Here is a 22468-nt window from a genome sequence, read left to right on the forward strand (position 1 = left end):
GTGCCAAAATAAAAGATCAACCCAACATGTGAAACGGTCCCGATCGCCCCAACAGGGCACCACTACTGATCATCAGGGAAAGACACATAGTAACGGCGTGAGTCCTCGTCGAACTCCCACTTGAGCTCAAGCGCGTCATCTGGAACGGAGTCATCAGGCCCTGCATCTGGTTTGGAAGTAATCTGTGAGCCACAGGGACCCAGCAATCTCGCACCCTCGCGATCAAGACTATTTAAGCTTATAGGTAAGGCAAGGCAATATGTGGAGCTGCAGCAAGCGACTAGCATATATGGTGGCTAACCTGTACGCAAAAGAGAGCGAGAAAAGAATGCAAAGAGCGAACGAATAACTAGAGAACAACCTGTGCAAGCATTACTCCAACACCGTGTTCACTTCCCGGACTCCGCCGAGAAGAGACCATCACGGTAACTCACACAGTTGATTCATTTTAATTAAGTTAAGGTTCAAGTTATCTACAACCGAACATTAACAAATTCCCATCTGCCCATAACCGCGGGCACGACTTTTGAAAGTTCAAATCCCTGCAGGGGAGTCCCAACTTAGCCCATGACAAGCTCTCACGGTCAACGAAGGATATACCTTCTCCCGAGACATTCCGATCAGACTCGGTATCCCGGTTCTACAAGACACTTCGACAAGTTAAAACAAATCCAGCAACACCGCCCGAATGTGCCGACAAATCCCGATAGGATCTGCACATATCTCTTTCTCAGGGCACACTCAGATTGTCTTAGGTACGGGTAGGCCAGCCCAGAGTTGCCCCTGGTGGCCACCGGCAGCTGACAGGTTGGACCAACACTCAGAGGAGCACTGGCCCGGGGGGGTTTAAATAAGATGACCCTCGGGCTCCGGAAACCCAAGGGAAAAAGAGGCTAGGTGGAAAATGGTAAAACCAAGGTTGGGCATTGTTGGAAGAGTTTTATTCAAGGCGAACTATCAAGGGGTTCCCATTATTACCCAACCGTGTAAGGAACGCAAAATCCGGGAACATAACACCGATATGACGGAAACTAGGGCGGCAAGAGTGGAACAAATCACTAGGCAAAAGGCCGAGCCTTCCATCCTTTACCAAGTATATAGATGCATTAAGATAACAAGGCAATATATAATGATATCCCAACAAGATAATAATGTTCCAACAAGGAACGATCTCCAATCTTCACCTGCTACTAGCAACGCTATAAGAGGGGCTGAGCAAAGCGGTAACATAGCCAATCAATGGTTTGCTAGGACATGGTGGGTTAGAGGTTTGACATGGCAATTTGGGAGGCATGATAAGCAAGTGGTAGGCATCGTAGCATAGGCATAGCAAAAGAGCGAGCATCTAGCAAAGCAAAGATAGAAGTGATTTCGAGGGTATGATCATCTTGCCTGCAAAGTTGTCAGAGTTGACTGGATCCTCGAAAGCAAACTCAACGGGCTCCTCGTTACCGAACTCGTCTCTCGGCTCTACCCAAACAAGACAAACAAGCAAAAAGGACACAATCAACCACGTGCAAAGCTCAAACAACATGATGCAAACATGGTATGCTATGCGGGATGCGATATGTGATGCATATGCAAGATTTGGCAAGGGATGAATGAACCTGGCCTCAACTTGGAAAACCAAGTGTGCCACTGGAAAGGTGAGGTGATTTCGGTTGAAATCGATATAAAGAACGCCGGAATCGGATGCACGGTTTGGAAAAGGCAAGCAATTCAAATATGGCAACGGTCTGCGATAAACAGCAAGTAGCCATCTAAATGCAACAAGATGAACATGCTACAGAACCCAAACATGGAAGCAAAATGCATGGCAGGGATCCATTCATGATACTTAACAAAAGATGAACACTGAGCTACGGCCAATTCATCCATTAACAGGTTCAAACAAGCATGGCAAAAGTGCAATTGGTAAACAGATTTCAAACTTAGTGAAATTAACACGAGTCTGGAATTTCAGATCCGGTAGCACACTTTGGAGCAAGAAAACTATATGCTAAAGGAACTTAACATGGCAAAGCAAGGCATGGCATGGAGCTACTCAAAGAGCTTAACAAAAGTCCCTTAGTGATCTTGAGCCAAAAGGGATCAGCAAATACAATTGCAAGCATGTGAACATGGCAAAAACATAATCAGATCACAGACTTAGTGAAAAACTGGAGCATGCAAAATAGATATCAAGTAGGCATGTTTACGAGCTCGATGCACTCACTACAGAGCAAGTCATGACAATCTAAGCATACACCCATAAAGAATACACATTATACAAGCTAGACATGGCAAGAACAATAACATGGCATGCACGGATCAACTACAACATCCTCGGCAAAATCGCTAACAAGTAGACAATCTGCCCAGATTCGCGAAATAGCAAAAGTAGAGCTCGATTGACTCAACCTAGGGTGCTCCATAATTGCAAACAGAGACATGGATGGATAGAGCACTACAAGATTAACAAAACATCCTTACTGATCATCCTCAAAAGAGGCACGAATCACTAGGAAACAACATGAACATATGGCATATTGATAAAAACAAACCAAGGACTTAGTGAAATGGCTAAGTCCCTAAAATCAGCATTAATGAATGCACCACTTTGCAAGCTTGTGCTAGTCACCACACACATCACAAAAATACATGGATGGCACCTCCGGAAAGATGACAAAGCATATAACAAAACATATGTAGAGCTCAGGGGCATATCATGCACACAATAATCATGGCAAAAATGACAAATAGCTATTTGGAGCAGCAGATTTGACAATTAACTCAAATAGCACTCTTCCAATAGCATTTCGGGCACCAAGATGAACTCAAATGAAAATGATGCAATGTGATGAAATGATGTACTCTTTGAGGTGAACATTTTGATATGCTACACGACCAAAACGGATCTAAGGATGCAAAGTTACGGCACGCTGAAATATGCTTAAAAGAAAGAACAGGGACGAGGACTTAGACAAAAAAACAACCTCCAAAACCGATCCGGATCTAGGGTTTGCTGGGTCCGCGAACCGAGGCGGCGGTGCACGCACTCTGGTGAGACGGTGGTGGCCGGGGTCGGCGAGGAAAGGCCGGATCTGGCCGGCTCCTACCCGGATCTGTTGGAGGGGCGCAACGGCGGGAAGAGGCGGCGGAGGTCTTCGCGGCTCGGGGCGACGAGGAGGCAAAGCCCGGCGAGGTGCGGCGGGCCGGAGTTCGCCGGCGATGGCGCCTGCGGCGGCCGGGCGCGAGGCGACGAGGAGGGCGGCGATGCGACACGTGGCGCGAGCGGGTTGGCGCGGTGGCGGCGGCGGATGCGTCCGGCGCCGTCCGGACGTGTCCGGTGGCGGCGGAGATGATTTTTTTAGGGTTTGGGGAAGAAAGACCCATGGATTTCGGAGGGGGGCTATTTATAGGCATAGAGGGAGCTAGGAGTGTCCAAATGAGGTGCGGTTTTCGGCCACGCGATCGTGATCGAACGCTCTAGATGATGGAGAGGGTTTTGGTGGGTTTTGGGCCAGAATGGAGGGGTGTTGGGCTGAAACACACACGAGGCCTTTTCGGTCCCTCGGTTAACCGTTGGAGCATCAAACAAAGTCCAAATGGTACGAAACTTGACAGGCGGTCTGCCGGTAGTAAACCAAGGCCGCTTGGCAAGTCTCGGTCCAATCTGGAAATGTTTAACCCCCACACACGAAAGAAAAGTAGAAATGACCACCGGAGGAGAACGGAGCGTCGGAATGCAAAACGGACAACGGGGAAAATGCTTGGATGCATGAGATGAACACGTATGCAAATGCAATGCACATGATGACATGATATGAGGTGCATGACAACGACAACAACACACGGAGACAAAAACCCGAACCCGAGAAAATAAAATAACTTAACGCCGGAAACGGCAAGAGTTGGATTACATATTAGGTAAAATCATATCCGGGGTGTTACACAAGTTTTCCTAATATGATAACCAGTTTCAGACATTTTGTAATTTCTGTATCCATGAATTACCTAGTGCACTAGTGGATATTATAGCTCCTAAGCTATATTCTGACTTGCAGTGTTTTTATATGGGAAGTAGTATGCATCTTTGATCCTATAAAATCATGGGAGTACTATGTTGCCATCCTTTTAGTCATTGCTTACGATGTTACTTTTTGTCACTCCAGTGATGTTATATCTTTTTCACTTGTTGTATGGAAGATGTGCCTGCGTGGTGCTACCATACCAAGTGGTGGACGATCTAATATTGATTTGGTTAATTCTACAGTGATCCAATCTGAAATCTGAATATCGAATATTAGATTGCTTGGGTTTACTAGTAATTTGGGCGAGTGTGGTATTAGCAGTATTATGTTAGTTGCTTCATGATTCTTGCTGGTGGCTACTGGCTAGTTCATGCATGTGAACTACTGTCGGTGGATTTGTTTGTACATGTGTAGGTGGGATCCTGGCAGGATTCTCTGGTTTGGAATTGAGCTCTATTTGATTTATCTCTTCTCTGTGTAGATAACAATGTTGAATGTTGTTCATGCGACTGTGTGTATGCAGAAACTATGAGGATGACAAGGTGAAGACCTCCAAGCTTCGTTTTGTTCTTCTTCTTCATGTGCTACTTGCAGCATCAAGGGGATCTTCGACCGCTACCAACAGGCCACCAGGACCAGCCTGTGGACCGAGCAGTATGAGGTTGGCTGTTGCTTCTCTATCTTGCCTCCATCCATCTTTTTCTTTAGCTATATCACTTTATCCTTTCTTTGATGTGGCTGATTTGCTTCCGTTTGATATCATGGCAGAATATGTAGCGCACCCTGATCCGGCTCAAGAGCATCAACCGGAACCTGCGCACCGAGATCAGGTCAATGACTTCCCTCTTTATGAGCATCTAAAGAGATCTTCTACTAGCATTGATAGATCTGAAGCTAATTTGCTATAATTGGCATCAAAATTGTGAGTGTCACTAGTGATGCACTACTCTTTTTCTTTGTGATGCCTAAGTACTGAACAAACTGTTTTGGGTAATATGCACTAGTCTTTTGCTTATGCTCTTTTGAATTTGGCAAGTGATTGTTTAAAGAGTAGATGTAGTGTGTGCTTATGCTCTTCTGAGATTTGCAGGAGTAGTTCATTTTTGGGACATGTGTTAAATAAATAATGTGTGTTAAATCAAGCCTAGCAGAGTACAATATACACACTAGACTATTTCTAAACGTGTTAAATCAAAAATGTGTATGTGTTACTGTATCCTAGTAATTCTGCTGTGTCACTGTATCCCAGTAAAGCAAGATGCTTGTTATACTCATGTTCCTAATGATATTGGTGTACACTCAATCTGGTTATTTCTTCTTGTTCTGCTACTAGTTGTCGTGTACTCCTAGTGTTGTAGTTGTTGTGTAGTAATACAGAAATATTAATGCTCAAATATGATGATGTGGCCTGCAGCGCACTTGCTTCGACGTCGACCCGTCCATCGTCATCGCCTTCGAGGACGACAAGGACACGGCAGGCGCCGTCGGCCTCGGCGGTGGCTTCCACCACTACCACATCGTCGTCACCTACCAGTTCCACGACGGCGTCTGGGCCATCGAGTCCTTCTGCAGCTGCTGCCGCTGCTCCTTCCACAGTTTGGGTGGGACTCGTCGGATCGGCCTCCTCGTTTCCTATTTCAGGTAGTACATCCTTCTTGCTCGAATCTACTATTTGATCTACCTGCACATCTCCCACTCTGACGCAGAATTGATGGGTTCTTCCTGGATTCTAGAAAGCTGTAAAAAATTGAATTTTCTAGGGGCACTCTCAGCCTACTTGCCACAATTTCTGCTTGTCCATTTGGCTCTGGCATTAATTACTAGGCCGAGATTTTAGTTTGCTGTCATCCTCGAGTCTAAGATCCCCATGCCCATTTATATGTTCTCTATGGTGAATTACTTCTATGGTGTGTGTCAAAATTTGAATTAGATCTGAAGTCTGCAGCTCCAATTTTCCTGGAGGCCACATTATCCTTACTTTAATGGTCAACTTGTTCAGAGTAGAGTTGAATCCTGTAGACCACATGATACTATTGTGATAATGGAGAGTTGGTGTCCATTTCTCCGTGGAGATTTGAGTTTTCTCTTTTCGTTTATTCTGTGTGGTGTTAGTCTGATGGTCTATTGCTAGATGGTTTTATGGATAACTCAACTTTGTTTATTCTGTGAGGGCTTGCTTGGTACCAATTGTTATGCGCTTCATTGTGCAGTGCTGATTTTGCGGCACTGATACGAACTTACAACAGTATTACATTGTAGTGTTTTCTGCATGTTGTCGTATCACTAGTTCCATGCTGCCTTCACATTTGAGTCTATTAGTTGTTTTTGTTTTTATCCTTGATTAGTATCAATTGTTGTATTGTATACTTAAATTGTGGTGGTTCCTCTTTTATAGAAGCTCAAGTGTGAAGTCGTGAAGTGTGAAGCAAGTGTGAAGCCGTGAAGTCCAACTCATTGTAGCATATCTATGTTGTAAAGATTGTAATAGATTTATTTAGTGGTATAATTGATGAATTTTATGCGTTCTTTGTTCTATTTGAAATATTGATTATGTATGTGATTTGAAAACTTGTGGAATGAAAACTTGTCCAGTGAGGCCACTTATGAAAATAATTTGTCAAGTTTGTACATTTCTAACATGTGGGACCAATTTGAGAGATGAACATGACAGGCCGGACCGATCTGACTAGTGGGACCAGCTTGAATATATAATAGTTGAAAATAGAAAATCAAAATAGAAAATTAGTAGACTAAAAGGCCATGGCCCAAAAATAAAAAGGCTGCAATGTTGGGCTTGGTCCATGAAGCTGACAAAAAATTCATAGGGAAAAAATATAAATGGGTTGAATTAATGGGCTCAGCCCATATAAACACCGAATTGGACCGGGCTGATTCTTATGCCACATCAGATTGCCATGTCGGATGCCTACGTGGCCCGGGGAGGCTGATAGTGACCAAAACAAAACAATAGGCATATTTTGGTCGTAAACATCCACGACCTTCTCACAGAGAAGGTCGTTAATTTCAGTTTACGACCGCCAGCTTTTGACCTTCTGTTTTTGGTCAAAAAAAGGTCGCAAATGAAAACAATGACCTTTCAGTGACCAATAGTCAAGGTCGCAAGTTGACATATTTCTTGTAGTGAGGGCGATACTCCCCGGATGGTGAGTTCCTTTCTGCCAACTGCCCAACGAGTGCCTCACGAACTTGGAAGGCAATCATGTGTGGGCGTGAGATCCTCAAAGCGGGGATTATTCGACGAATTGGAGATGGTGCGAAGACGGGAATATGGCATGATAATTGGATTGAGGGCACATGATCTACGCGCCCAATGGGGAGGCTTACAGATAACCCGGTCCAGCTGGTAAGTGATCTGTTGGATCTGGATACTGAGAATTGGGATGATGCAATGGTACGTCAAATATTTCTTCCACCAGACACTGAAGCTATATTCGTAATGCCGAGACCTAGACGAGGTGGAGAGGATAGTTGGGCGTGGGCGTGGGAGAAGTCCGGCGTTTTTACTGTAAGATCGGCCTATCGAGAGACAATGGACAGAAAACAAAACTTGCAGGCCATGGAGGGCAGCTCTCGGGGAACTGATCATACATGGAAGGAACTTTAGAAGCTACATGTGTTGCCAAAGATCCGGGTCTTCTGGTAGCGGGTTGTGAAAAATATGCTACCCTGTCTACAGGAATTGCAACAACGCCATGTGAGTAAATCTTCAATCCGCCCGATGTGCAGACATGGAGATGAAAGTCTCTTTCACTGCTTGTTAACATATGATCATGCCAAGTTGTTCTGGGTGGAAGCAGAATCAGTTTTCTATATTAAGAAGCCATGCCTCCATCCAAACACTTGGGCCACTGGTTTTCTTGATGCTAGTTTGGTGCCGAAGAAGGATGCAGCTATCGGCATTACGGTGATGTGGGCTGTTTGGAGTAGTCGTAATAGGTTCACTCTCCATGAAGAAAAGTACCAGCCGAAGCGTTCCATAGAGATTATTTCAGAGATTGTAGGGGCGTTGGAGTTCCCCCCTGTGACACATGCACCTGTTGTCCACTGGCGCAGCCAGTGTCCAGGGTTGTCAAGCTGAATGTCGATGGCGCTATTGACACAACCAGTGAAAAAGGTGGCACCGACGTAGTGGCCAGAAATAGTGATGGCGGATTGTTAGTGTCACGGTGCACTAGCTACCAAGGGGTGGTTGATCCCCTAGCATTAGAAATGTTGGCGTGCAGAGATGCTATTTTGTTCGATAGGGAGAAGAACTATCAGCACGTGATAGTGGAGACAGACTGCCTCAATGCACTTCAGTTATGGGAAGGCAGACATAGTAGCAAATCGAAGGGGGCCCACATCTTCCAAGAGATGCAGGAGGAGCTGTCGTTTTTTCAGGGATTTGAGCTTTGTTATGCTAGCCGTCTAGAATTCTGTTGCTCATTGTAAAACAGTAAAACTCAGCCACCAACGCCCCTCCACAGTGATTTGAGGTTCTGGACCATCCGATCTACTATTTAACGCTTAAGATCGTTTGGCCCTCGTGGGCCTTTTTAGCCGTCGCCCTACCCTGTTATTGGGCCGCTGCTCCAGGGATCGACTTGGGAGCCTTCTCGTGAACCGTCAGATTTTTACACCGAGCGCCACGAGCACTAGTAGAAAAAGGGTCAAACGTGAAGCACATTAGTGCCGGTTTGTATTTGAGCCGGCACTAATGCCGGTTCCAACGGCTAGCCGGGCCGCTTTCATAAGTACCGGTTTGTGGTGAACCTTTAGCACCGGTTCGTGCCACGAATCGGTACTAATGAGAGTGGTGGCAGGATGTTGTCAGACTGGGGCCCCTCCAGCCCCTTTAGTACCGGTTCTTGGCACAAACCGGTACTAAAGGTCGTCCTACATAAACCCTTCGTCCACCCGAGCTCGCTCTGTTCTTCCCCTTTCCCCTCTCCTCTCTGTTCTTCCCCTCTTCCTCTCGAGCTCATCACACATTTTGCCCAAAAATTGTCAAGATTTGAAGGCCCCCATCCATTCAAATGATCACAAAGGTTAGCAACTTTGTCCTTTCATCTCTCATTGCTAGATTAGCTCTTGCAATGCTTTATATAGTGATTAATTTGTGAGTTTAGTAATTTGGGAGGATATATATATATGTGCTAGTATTTGATATATATGCAATTTGAGGTCAAAATAACACTTAGTTTGCATATGTAGGTGTGGTTTACTTAGTGCCTTCTAAATCTCCGTCGTAACCACCGTCGATCGCCCGCACCGTCCCGTCGCTGGCACCACCTTGTGGTGAGCCTCTTGTTCATGAAATTTTATATAAAAATTGATGTTTGTGTGATTTGGATATATAGTTACTCGTATAATTATCTTACCCATACGTTGTTTGTTATACATATAGTGCCATGGTTTTGATATCCGTCCCCGTCGGCCCTCGTCCTTGTTATGATTCAGATGTGGTATATATATTCTCTTTTAAAACTAGTTGCATTTCGTGTTTATGACAAATTATGCCCATCAAGTTGACATAGAAATTTTTTCTAGGAGGTATGTGAACCGGAAATTCCAACCGACCCTATTGTCGAGAGGTTAAATTTAGTTGAAAGAGAAAACGAGTACTTGAAAGAAAAATTGAAAAGAATTGAGGGGGAGAAGATGGAATTGGAGTTTCATGTTGCCGATGTCGTCGATGATCACAAGATCAAGATGGAGAAAATGCGCTTGAAGATAAGAAAGATTAGAAAATATGCCATCGATAGTGAGGCTTGGTATCATTATGCTGTTGGATCCATTGTTACCTTAGTTGCGATCTTGATCGTATTTGTTGTTGCATTTAAATGCTTTAGCTAGAGAGTTATTTGTTTGTTGCATTTAAGTGTTGTATGAACTTTATGTATGAACTTGTATTAATTTGGTCTATTCAGTGTTGTGTAATGAAGATGAGCCGGCAATGGATGTACGATGACCGATGCTCTCCCCAGTTCGTTGAGGGCGTGCATACTTTTCTGCTTGCGGCTGAGGCAAACAAGCGGGCGGATGGTTTTATGCCTTGTCCATGTGCTCGCTGTAAGAATGGTCACAATTACTCTACGTCAAGAACCATTCACGTCCACCTGTTTAAGTCCGGTTTCATGTCCCACTATAATGTTTGGACCAAGCATGGAGAAAAAGGGGTTAAGATGGAAGACAATGAAGAAGAAGAGGACGACGACAGCTATCCTGGCCATGGGTTCCCTGAATACGATGATACAACAATGGGGGAAGAAGCTGAGCCGGTAATGCGGGAAGAAGCTGAGCCGGCAATGCGGGAAGAAGCTGAAGAAGAGGCATCAGATGAGCCCGTTGATGATCTAGGTCGGGCCATTGCCGATGCAAAGAGAAACTGCGCAAGTGATTTGGAGAAGAAGAAGTTGCAACGCATGTTAGAGGATCACAAAAAATTGTTGTACCCGAATTGCGTAGGTGACAAGAAAAGGCTAGGCACCACACTGGAATTGCTGCAATGGAATGCAGAGAATGGTGTATCTGACAAGGGATTTGGAAAGTTGCTGGTAATGATAAAGGATATGCTTCCAAAGGACAACGAATTGCCCGAGAGTACGTACGAAGCAAAGAAGGTTGTCTGCCCTCTAGGGTTAGAGGTGCAGAAGATACATGCATGCCCTAATGATTGCATCGTCTACCGCGGTGAGTATGAGGATTTGAACGCTTGCCTGGTATGTGGTGCATTGCGCTATAAGATCAGCCGCAATGACCCTGGTGATGTCGAGGGCGAGCGCCCCAGGAAGAAGATTCCTGCCAAGGTGATGTGGTATGCTCCTATAATACCACGATTGAAACGTTTGTTCCAAAACAAAGAGCATGCCAAGGCGATGCGATGGCACAGAGAAGACCGTAAGAAAGACGGAAAGTTGAGAGTACCCGCTGATGGGTCGCAGTGGAGAAAAATCGAAAGAAAGTACGGGGAGGAGTTTGCAGATGACGCAAGGAGCGTATGGTTTGGTCTAAGCGCAGATGGCATTAATCCTTTTGGGGAGCAGAGCAGCAACCATAGCACCTGGCCTGTGACTCTATGTTCGTATAACCTTCCTCCTTGGTTGTGCATGAAGCGGAAGTTCATTATGATGCCAGTGCTCATCCAAGGCCCTAAGCAACCCGGCAACGACATTGATGTGTACCTAAGGCCATTAGTTGAAGAACTCTTACAACTGTGGAATGGAACAGGTGTACATGCGTGGGATGAGCACATGGGGGAAGAATCTGACCTAAAGGCGTTGCTGTTCGTGACCATCAATGATTGGCCTGCTCTCAGTAACCTTTCAGGACAGACAAACAAGGGATACCGCGCATGCACGCACTGTTTGGACGATACCGACAGTATATATTTGGCTAATTGTAAGAAGAATGTGTACCTGGGACATCGTCGATTTCTTCCGAGCAGGCATCCCGTAAGAAAGAAAGGCAAGCATTTCAAAGGTGAGGCGGATCACCGGACGAAGCCTCGCCACCGTACTAGTGCTGATGTACATGATATGGTCAAGGATTTGAAGGTGGTCTTTGGAAACGGTCCTGGTGGACAACCTGTTCCGAATGACGCTGACGGACGCGCACCCATGTGGAAGAAGAAATCTATATTTTGGGACCTGCCCTATTGGAAAGACCTAGAGGTCCGCTCCGCAATCGACGTGATGCACGTGACGAAGAATCTTTGTGTGACCCTGCTTGGCTTCTCGGGCGTGTATGGGAAGACAAAAGATACACCTGAGGCACGAGAGGACTAGCAACGTATGCACGGAAAAGACGGCATACATCAGGGTCATGCAAGCTACGCTCTTACCAAAGAAGAGAAGGAAATCTTCTTTGAATGCCTGCTCAGTATTAAGGTACCGTCTGGCTTCTCGTCGAATATAAAGGGAATAATAAACATGGCAGAGAAAAAATTCCAGAACCTAAAGTCTCATGACTGCCACGTGATTATGACGCAACTACTTCCGGTTGCATTGAGGGGGCTTCTACCGGAAAACGTTCGATTAGCCATTGTGAAGCTATGTGCATTTCTCAATGCAATCTCTCAGAAGGTAATCGATCCAGAAATCATACCAAGGTTAGAGAATGATTTGGTGCAATGTCTTGTCAGTTTCGAGTTGGTGTTCCCACCATCCTTCTTCAACATCATGACGCACGTCCTAGTTCACCTATGCGAAGAGATTAACGTTTTGGGTCCTGTATTTCTACACAATATGTTCCCCTTTGAGAGGTTCATGGGAGTCTTAAAGAAATATGTTCATAACCGTGCTAGGCCAGAAGGAAGCATCTCCAAGGGCCGTCAAAATGAGGAGGTCATTGAGTTTTGTATTGACTTTATTCCTGACCTTAAGCCGATTGGTGTTCCTGAATCGCGGCATAAGGGCAGACTGGATGGAAAAGGCACGCTAGGAGGGGAACAAATAATATGTATGGACGGACATTCTCTCACTGAAGCACACTACACAGTTCTATAGAATTCCGCCTTGGTGGCTCCGTATATGGATGAACACAAGAATTTGCTACGCTCCAAACACCCGGAGCGGTCTGATGACTGGATTACACGTGAACAAACCAGGAGTTTCGCCAGCTGGTTGCAGACATGTACCATGCATGACACCTCTATTGAAGATGACCTGTACTTGCTGTCCCAGTTACCATCTTCGAATATAATGACTTTCAAAGGGTACGAGATAAATGGTAATACATTTTACACGATTGCCCAAGATAAGAAGAGCACCAACCAAAACAGTGGTGTCCGCTTTGATGCAGAAACCAAGATGGGAAAGGAAACATATTATGGTTATATACAGGACATATGGGAACTTGACTATCGACGTGGTTTGAAGGTCCCTTTGTTTCGGTGCAAATGGGTCAATATGACACAAGGCGGGGTAATGGAAGACCCGCGGTACGGAATGACAACAGTGGATTTCAACAATCTTGCGTATGCAGACGAACCATTCGTCCTAGCCAATGATGTGGCACAGGTTTTCTATGTGAAGGACATGTCTACCAAGCAAAGAAAAAGAAAAGATAAGGAAGCGAATGCATCGTACGATGGGCCAAAGCGGCACATAGTTCTTTCTGGGAAGAGAAACATCGTGGGAGTGGATGACAAGACAGACAAGTCAGAAGATTATGAAAAGTTTGATGAAATTGCTCCATTCACAGTGAATATTGACCCGAGCATCCCGTTAAATGATGAAGATTTTCCATGGTTACGGCGCAAAGGGACACACGCGAAGAAAAAGTTTCACACCCAAAGTCTGGGATGTGATCGGCTTCACTATCATCACTTTCTTCTGTGTTTCACACCCAGAAGGGAATCTCTGTAATAGTTAGGGTAGTTAATTATGTGTTTTGGCATTTGAAACGCGAAGAAATTTTATGTGCAAACAAATTCTTTCATGCCGTTACTGATTTTTAAAGTTAAGTTATTCACAAACTAGTGATTCACACTAATTTCAAATAATTCAAAATTTAAACTATTCAAATTTGAAAACTACGGGCACTAACAGAAAGTTTGTAATTTTTTGTACCTAAAGCAAAAATATTCACAAAGAAACTCTAAATGCACCAAAAAAACAACTCAAAAATAAATAAAGCAAAAAAAGCCCGCCTACTAGGCCAAAGCGGCCGGCATACGACTAGAAACCCAACCTGTTGTTGGGCCAAGATGCAGGCCCGCAAAGGCCCAGTAGGCCTACAGGGCAGCACAGAACATGTAGGCCCAGTAGGCCTGCTTTGGAGAGGAGCTCGAGAGAGCTACCGCACGGGGGTTTATAAACCAGTGCGGTCGCCCCTCGGCTAGCGAGGTGGGACTAAACTTGCCGCACCGCACCTGCGCCAGCGCACCCCCTTTAGTACCGGGTCGTGGCACCAACCGGTACTAAAGGGAGGGCCTTTAGTACCGGTTGGAGCCACCACCCGGTACTAAAGGGGGTCGCTTCCCACCGCTTGGCCTGGCCAAAACAGGCCTTTAGTACCGGTTGGTGGCTCCAACCGGTACTAAAGGCCCCTCCTATATAAACAACACTTACGAAAATTTTAGTTTCTCATCTGCTTCTTCTCCTCTGCACCGTCGCCCGCCGCGCCCCCCATACGTCTCCATCCCTCGTCGCCGCCCCCGTCGCCGCCCCGTCCCCGTCGTCGCCGCCCCATCGTCCCCGTCCCCGTCGTCCCCGTCGTCACCGCCGCCCCATCCCGGCCCGTCCCGCGTCGTCCCCGTCCCTGTCGTCGCCGCCCCGTACGTCCCCGTCGTCGTCGCCGCCCCGGCCCGTACGTCCCCGTCCCCGTCAACGCCGCCCCGTCCCTGTCCCCGTCGTCGTCATCCCCATCGTCGCCGCGCCCATCGCCGTCCCCGTCGCCGCCCCCCGTCGCCTCTCGCCTCGCCGGTGAGCGCGCACACACACATACATTTTTTGTTTTTTAGTTACACAAATAGTTAGAAATTTTTTTGTTTTTTAGAAATTGTTAGGAATTTTTCTGTTTTTTAGAAATAGTTAGAAATGTTAGAATAGTTAGAAATGTTAGAATGGTTAGAAATTTTTCTGTTTTTTAGTTATAGAAATAGTTATAAAAAAGTTAGAATTGTTAGAAATTTTTCTGTTTTTTAGAAATTGTTAGAAATTTTTCTGTTTTTAGTTATAGAAATAGTTATAAAAAAGTTAGAATTGTTAGAAATTTTTCTGTTTTTTAGTTATAGAAATAGTTATAAAAAAGTTAGAAATTTTTCTTTTTTTTAATTCTAGAAATATTAGAAATGTTATAGAAATGTTAGTTATATAGAAATGTTAGAAATTTTAGTTATCAAAATCCAATCATTAAAAAAATGTTACTTTTTGCGGGCATATAGCTAGTATTTGTTCTCGACGATGCCCGGCCCGCATCCTCACCGTCGACCCGTCCGCGATGACGTCCGACTGACCCATGTCCGGGACTGGGCTCCGCCGGGCTGGCACTGGGAGGTGCTTCCTGGAGGGGCGCGCCGCTTGATGAGGAACCCGGCCCCGGGTCCCGTCGTCGACCCTGATCTCATTTGGTGGCGTTTGCGTGGGCCAGTTTCGGTGCGGAGGGAACCGGCCCCGCCGGAGGTGGTACGTCGACGTGTCAGGGAGGAGGACGAGCACATCCATCGCTACATGGTTGCGTTAGAGGGCGGCAGGTTCTCCAATACCTGGCAGTTTCTTCGGGGATCTCACTTCAGCTATGATCCTGTGAGGGTTCCTTCTCTTTGGGTGTCCACCGCCCACGCCGCAGGAACCGCGAGTGTCCTAGATTCGTCTGTAGTATTCGATCTTTATTAGCTACCTAGCCAGTGATGTACTCGATATATAATATTCAAGACGATGTATTCGAGATTATATATTATTCGAGACGATGTATTCGAGATTATATCTATTATTCGAGACGATGTATTCGAGATTATATCTATTATTCGAGACGATGTATTCGAGATTATATCTATTATTCGAGACGATGTAATTTGAATACTAAATTGTTTTATATTTCTTTTGGCATAGTTAAATAAAAGCTATGGCGGACAATACCAACAAAGAGGGAGAACAGACCATGTTCGATATAATACGCGGGCCAGATGATGATCAGAATGAAGAAGATTATGACGGCTCCGAATTTCTAAACAACACCGGAGAGGGTGATATGATATTCGATCGCGACGACCGAATTGATGAAGTCATGAACTACGATTATGACAACACCGGAGAGGTATATATATTTATATAAGCAGGCATCTGGTGATCATCACATGTTTTAAATGAGTTGAAGATATATTAACGAATCGATCTTTCTTCTTTCAGCCATCCGGATCGAGCAAATCTTCAGGCAAAAGGACGAAACGAGGCCCGAACAAAAAGTTGAAGGAGGGCGTAAAGTATAATATCGAGGCAATCAAACGTAATGGTGAACCATTAGCGCCTAAGAAGATTGCAGACAAGTTCGTTCGTCAGTGCGCAGTTCTTGTGAAGGACCAACTCCCGATCTCCCTTCAAGAATGAAGAAAGCCAGCAAAGCCACGTCCAGATCTTACTTTTGTCGACGACAGACAAAAAAGTCTGCTTTGGGATACTCTCATGGAACATTTCACCCTACCAGATCATTTCACAAAAGCAGATGTGCAGAAAGTCAAGGACGCTGCTCTTAGGAAGATGGCGGTTGCATTCAAGAACCACAAGAATCGTGAATGGGACAAGTACGTCAAGGGAGGAAGGAAGACTCCAGTATTCGAGGGAACACTAGAGAATCAAAGTGCTCATTGGGACGATTTCGTGAAATTCAAGGATTCAGAATTATCTAAGGAACGATTAAGAATAAACAAGGCCAATGCCGCAAAAAAGGATAAGTTCCATAAGCTGGGGCCAGGTGGCTATGCGGTGGGAATGCCTAAGTGGGATAAGTATAAGAAAGAGATGCTGGATGCAAGTGTCACTCCAGAAACATTGAGCTGGCCCCCCAGGTGCAGGACTTGGTTCTATGCGCATGGGGGGGAGTTGGACCCGAAGACAGGCAAAGTTTCCAAGAAGGCATGTCTGGACGGAGCCGAAGATAAGCTACTTGTTGCAATAGAAGAGGCTCGATCCGGGTTGCTCGAGCCCAACAGAGAGAACGACGAGCTTACACGTGCCCTGGGAAATCCTGAACAGCCGGGAAGAACACGAGGCATGGACGCTATTCCATGGTATGAGGGGTTTTCGGACTGGAATGCCGACTACAGAACCCGTGCGAGAAAGAAGATTGCGGAGGAGAAGAAGAGGAAGATGGAGGAGGAGCAGAGGAAGCTAGACTATGAACGCCTTCAAGGCCTAGAATCAGCGCACGCGGACTTGGCAATCAAATTCCAGCAGCAGCAGGAGCAGATCGACTCACTTAGCCAGCAAAGGGGGTCTCAGCAGCTGCAGCAGCTAGCGGATGATCCAGCATTGGATACCACCGCCCCATCCATGCCGAGAAACAGCGTGGGTTCCGCCCCATTTGACGCAATGCTGGATAGATACCCCGTGGATGATATCGCGGAGAACACTAATTGCGAGCTACACTTCAAAATTAAGAACATATCCTTGAAGGTGGCGGACGGTGTTGCTTATACAAATTCCCCCGATGCAACCTTCCATTGCAACCCGATTCCAACAGGCTATGCTCGTGTCGTGGTTGATGAGGTGGTGGACCAATATTCGGGGCTAGAGCTTGACATTCCTGGAGGTGACGAGGAGCACACACTCGGAGATGCCAAACATCGTATCATCCTATGGAGAAAGGATTGCATCATCTTTCGAAGGCCACCGACACCACGTCACCCGACTCCTCGTCGAAGTCCGTCACCGAGTCAGCAGACTCCCGCTCCTCCAAGTCCACCAACGCGTGAGGCCACTCCTCCTCCTCCAAGTCCGGCAAAGTGTCAGGCCACTCCTCCTCCAAGTCCGACACAGCGTCAGACGTCCACTCCTCCTCCAAGTCTGGCACAACCTCAGGCCACTGCAAGTCCGGCACAGCTTCAGGCCACTCCTCCTCGTCCAACTCAGCCCCGTCAGCCGTCTCCGCCGCCTCAGCAATCGCAGAAGAGACACCCCGCAGCTATGGTGCATAGCGGTACGAGTCGAGGTCATAGTACAGGAAGTACAGGCAGAGGCAAGCGATATAAATATGGTCCAAACCTCAATACTCCTCTTCCTGAGAGGGCTTACGATAGGACCGAGGAGCAAACCAATGCCATAGTGCGGGCAGAAGTCGACGCCCATTTTGGACCGAAACCGCCACCGCCGCCAAGGGAGAAAATGCCTGTGGAAGTAGTTGACCACTTCATTCGTATGGCTCAACCACCAGCTCCTAAGCCTGTTGACACAGACTATGAGCGCCACATCAGGAAGTTACATCGACAACGTCTACAGAAGGAGGCGAGCTCGAGCTCGAGCAAACAACAAGCAGCTGTCAAAAAATGCGGGAAAACCGTTGCCCAGCTGGGAGAACAGGCGGCGCAATCGATCCCCCCGCTTGTTGTGCCGCCAACAACACCTGACAGTACGCGCGCCCAATATTATTGTGGCCAAACAGTTTACGTTCCCGAGGTGGGCGATGTGGTAATAACCCAGGAGCATATAATGCAGGCTGAAACTCTCAAAATCACTGTTGGACAACTCCTCGAGATCGAGGACATGCCTGTGCTTAAAGAGGAGGAAATAAAACGGAAATATGCCCGGGGCCAACCTTTGGTCAAGCCAGAAGAGGTCAAGAAGCTCCCAACGAGAATGTATGAATTACATGAATGGTACATGGACATTACCAAGAGATCCGATCGAGAGTCCCTCATGGTGCAAGTCAATCAGGATCATTACTACCATCAGAAACCTGTGACCGTTGAGTATTCTGAACTGTTTCAGTTATACAATCAAGACGCACTCGACAAATCTATCATCAGTTGCTATTGTCTGTAAGTGATTTCTTTCTGTAATTTAAGTCTCAAGCTAGCTGTAGTGATCCTTTTGATCAATCATTACCTGTAATTATCCCCACTATATTCTTTTCTGTGGTATTATGCAGGATGAAGATGTATGAAATGAGAAAAGGTGGACGCTATGGCATTGGGTTCATTGACCCAAACACCGTTAATGAATACACATGGACAATAAACAAGCATCATGAAAAGCAGGTAGAGGACAGCATGCTAGAGTTCTTGAAGCGCCTCAAATACAATGAAGATATACTACTTCCTTACAACTTCCAGTGAGTCACACTTTCTTGTACTACAAATTCTCTGTTTTTGCCTACTAGCTAGCTACATGTTTTTGCTTACATATGCCCGCTTAATTAAGACATGCAAACGTGTGTGCATGCAGATATCACTGGATCTTGTGTATCATTAAAGTTGACGCCGGAACAGTTCAAATACTGGACTCACTACTCAAAGCAAATAGTGACTATAACATCTTGTTTGGGATAGTCAACAGGTAATTTCAATCATTATTAACTATATATCTCGGCCTATTTAGTTCGTCATTTCATGATATGAACTATTTAATAACCCCTTTATTCATTTTCTTTGTCGGCGGGCAGGGCTTGGGCAAGGTTCATCAGCGTCACGGAAGGCGAATGGAAACGACAGCTGAAATGGTTTTGACCCAAGGTAAGTAATTAAGTAGTACTAGCTAGCTAGCTAGCTGCCATCTCTTTAATTATCATGCTTGATTAATTATTATCTGATCAAATTAAATTCCATTCTCGTAATAAAGGCCCTGAAGCAGGCGCAGGGGACTAATCTGTGTGCATTCTGTGTTTGCGAGAACATTCGCACGATAGCGTCCGAAAGGAGCAGATCTCAAAGACAGGAATGGGTTCGCTTGTCAGAACACTATTCACAATTTTTACACCATTATCGATATCTAGTCACACAACTAATACACATGCATATTGATCTCCTTCTTAACAGTTCAAAGAGGTGCGGGACAAGCTCCTAGAAACGGAGCACGTAGAAGCACTTCAAGAGGAAATAGCGGGATTTTTGCTCGACCAGGTCATAAATCCGAAGGGAGAATACTATTACCCGCTACCGCCCCCATCGACCAGGTCATGAACCACTTCCAATTGTCATCGTGCTCCGAAGGCACCAATTAGGCTAATGCCACTGGCTCCGAAGGCAACATGCATATGTAGGAGAAATTGTATATAGCTATACATGTGTGTATGTGTGAATTAATATGGTTTGTGAGACATTGATGATATATATATGATTGGTTCTACTAGAAATTCTATTTATATATATATATGCATAATGTGTACAATGTGTAGTATCGTAAAATACCAGCAAACGAAAAAGAATTAAAATGGAAAACACAAAATTAAATGAAAAAGAAATCATAAAACCAAAAACCCCCCAAACATTTTAGTACCGGTTGGTGTTACCAACCGTTACTAAAGGGCTCCCGGCCCCCGGAGCTGGCTCGTGCCACGTGGTTGCCCTTCAGCACCGGTTCGTGCTGAACCGGTACTAAAGGGGGGGGGCTTTAGTGACCACACTTTAGTGCCGGTTATGGAACCGGCACTAAAGGGCCTTACGAACCGGTGCTATTGCCCGGTTCTGCACTAGTGGAGGGTCGATCGTCCTGACTTCCTGTCATCCCGATCGGCCCAGGTTCTTCACCATCTGCTGCCCTGAAACCGGGGGCGGCTCCAGTCAAGGTCGACGATATTCCTCCAGTAACAGTCCATCGTAAGTGCAACCCTATGTTTTGATTCCCCCTCCCTATGTCCTCGAAGTTCATAGTGCTAACCCCGGCTGTTCTTATTGGTGATTGTCCATGAATCATGGATGCGGCGACAATGAGCGATAGAGCTTTGGCTGCAGCGAAGGCGGGCGATCAGTAGGAGGAGGAGGAGGCCATGTGAACGGCTCAAGAGCCATGTTTTGATTTTCGGCCGCAAAAAGTGGATTTTGACCGAATTTCGGCCATCTCGGCCTGAGGCAAAAAATATATTTAGGCCGAGATTGCTCAAATTTGGTAAATTTTGGTCAAATTTAAGAAAAATTACAGTCAAAGTTTGGTTAAATTTCAGCCAAAAATTTTAAAAAATGGCCGAAATTCGGCCATCTCGGCCTAGGGCGAAAAAAAACTCAAACCAAAAATCAAAACACAGCTCAAGAGTGACGCGGCAGCATCAAGCAGCTACGTACGTCTTGCTGATGCAAGATGAAGCGGCAGCATCTCGCTGGTGCGAGAAGGAGGCGGAGGCGACTGCTGCACCAGAATCCTTGTCGGCGCAAGAGTGACATACATATCTCCTCCTTTGTGGCTGCGGCGGTAGCACACACCGCCGGTGTACATGCCATTGCAGCTGTACTGCCATATCATGATCGGCTGATCCCACCCTTTCCAATTCCATAACTGAAACTTCACATGGAAGCTGAGACGTGTTCGCACACGAACACGTCACCGTGTACCCTCGACGCCGAGGGTGATGCACCGTAGCTCACGTCGAAGGAGACCCGGCCGGAAGCGCGGTACGCAAGCAATCCGGCGGGCGCTTTTGACGACCCGAAACCTCGCACGCCCGGGAGGGACCCCGTCTGGACGCGCGGCGGCTATGGGCTTCCCTAGGTCGACCTGATCGCCCCTAGGGCCTCGAGGTTCGCCGCCCTACAAAGAAGAAAAACAGACGAAGAACGAGGAAGAAGAAGAACATGGGTTAAGGAGAAAAGATAAAAGATAAAAAGTGGTAGATGAATTGATCGATTGTGTGTTGTTCAATCGGCTGTCACCTCTCATCTATTTATGAGGCGGCTGGACTTCCCGTACAAGAAAAGGACTAAAAAGTCCATCCAAAACGTCAAAAACCCTAACCTAACTCGGACAGGAATCTTTGGCAATTTTCCGGATCAACTCGGTCTCACCGATTGGTTTGATTCGGTCCCACCGAGTGAACGTGGCCAACTCTTTGTAAATTTCTGTAATTTCCCGGATCAACTCGGTCTCACCAATTAGTTTTTTTCGGTCCCACCGAGTGAGCGTTGCCAACTTTCTGTATCTTTCTGTAATTTTCCGGATCAACTCGGTCTCACCGAGTCAATCAACTCGGTCGGTCCGAAATGACTCTGCAACTTCTGTTTCTGACCTTGTTTTGCCTTCACAGGTTGCATACGACCTCAGATTAAGACGTTTTTTATATCAAAATCAACCGATTCAACGAGACGCACGACTTTCGTGTTGAAACATTTTCCATCCGAGGCCATCTCAATCGAGTTTATGGCCATTTTATAATCTGATGTCAATATGCGCATCTCCGAACTTGTCATAACTTTTGCATCCGAGCTCCGTTTTAGACCATCTTCAAATCCATCTTGATCTTCTCGAATAGAGCTATACCACGGTGACTTCCAATCATAAGTTTGAATTAATCTTGACATAGCTTTAAGCAACTTTTATGATTTGCCACTTTTGAGCATCAACACATGCCCCCCTGTTTTTTTGGCAAAGCTAGCGTGCCGAAAAATAATTTGTACCGTGTTGGTTCTAAGGACGATGTCAACACTCCATCGGCCATTTATATGTGCTTAGGGCGATAAATATATATCGGCCATGTTCATGCTTAGGGCGATAATTCTATATCGGCCATTGCTTGTTTGAACCTCTTGATGTAAACTTGGGCGAAAAACTTCTCAACTTCTATAACAATCCGGTGATATGGTTCCATAGATCAAAACCATCATCCGAACCATATCGTTCACCCTTTTGCTAGGATTTTGCAAATAATCAAGAATGAACTCCCTCTAATCCTTTCTTTCACCTGCATACAAATTTCATTAGTGGCCGAAGCAATGGGCTTTGGTTCGGCCTTACCTATGTCGGTGAGATCAAGCATCGGCTATTGATAGATGTGCAATACACCATGATCTACATGGTAGCCGAATGCTTGTT

This window comes from Triticum urartu, chromosome 3A (genome assembly GCF_056163025.1).
Source record: "Triticum urartu cultivar PI428250 chromosome 3A, HENAU_Tu73, whole genome shotgun sequence".
Taxonomy (NCBI): domain Eukaryota; kingdom Viridiplantae; phylum Streptophyta; class Magnoliopsida; order Poales; family Poaceae; genus Triticum; species Triticum urartu.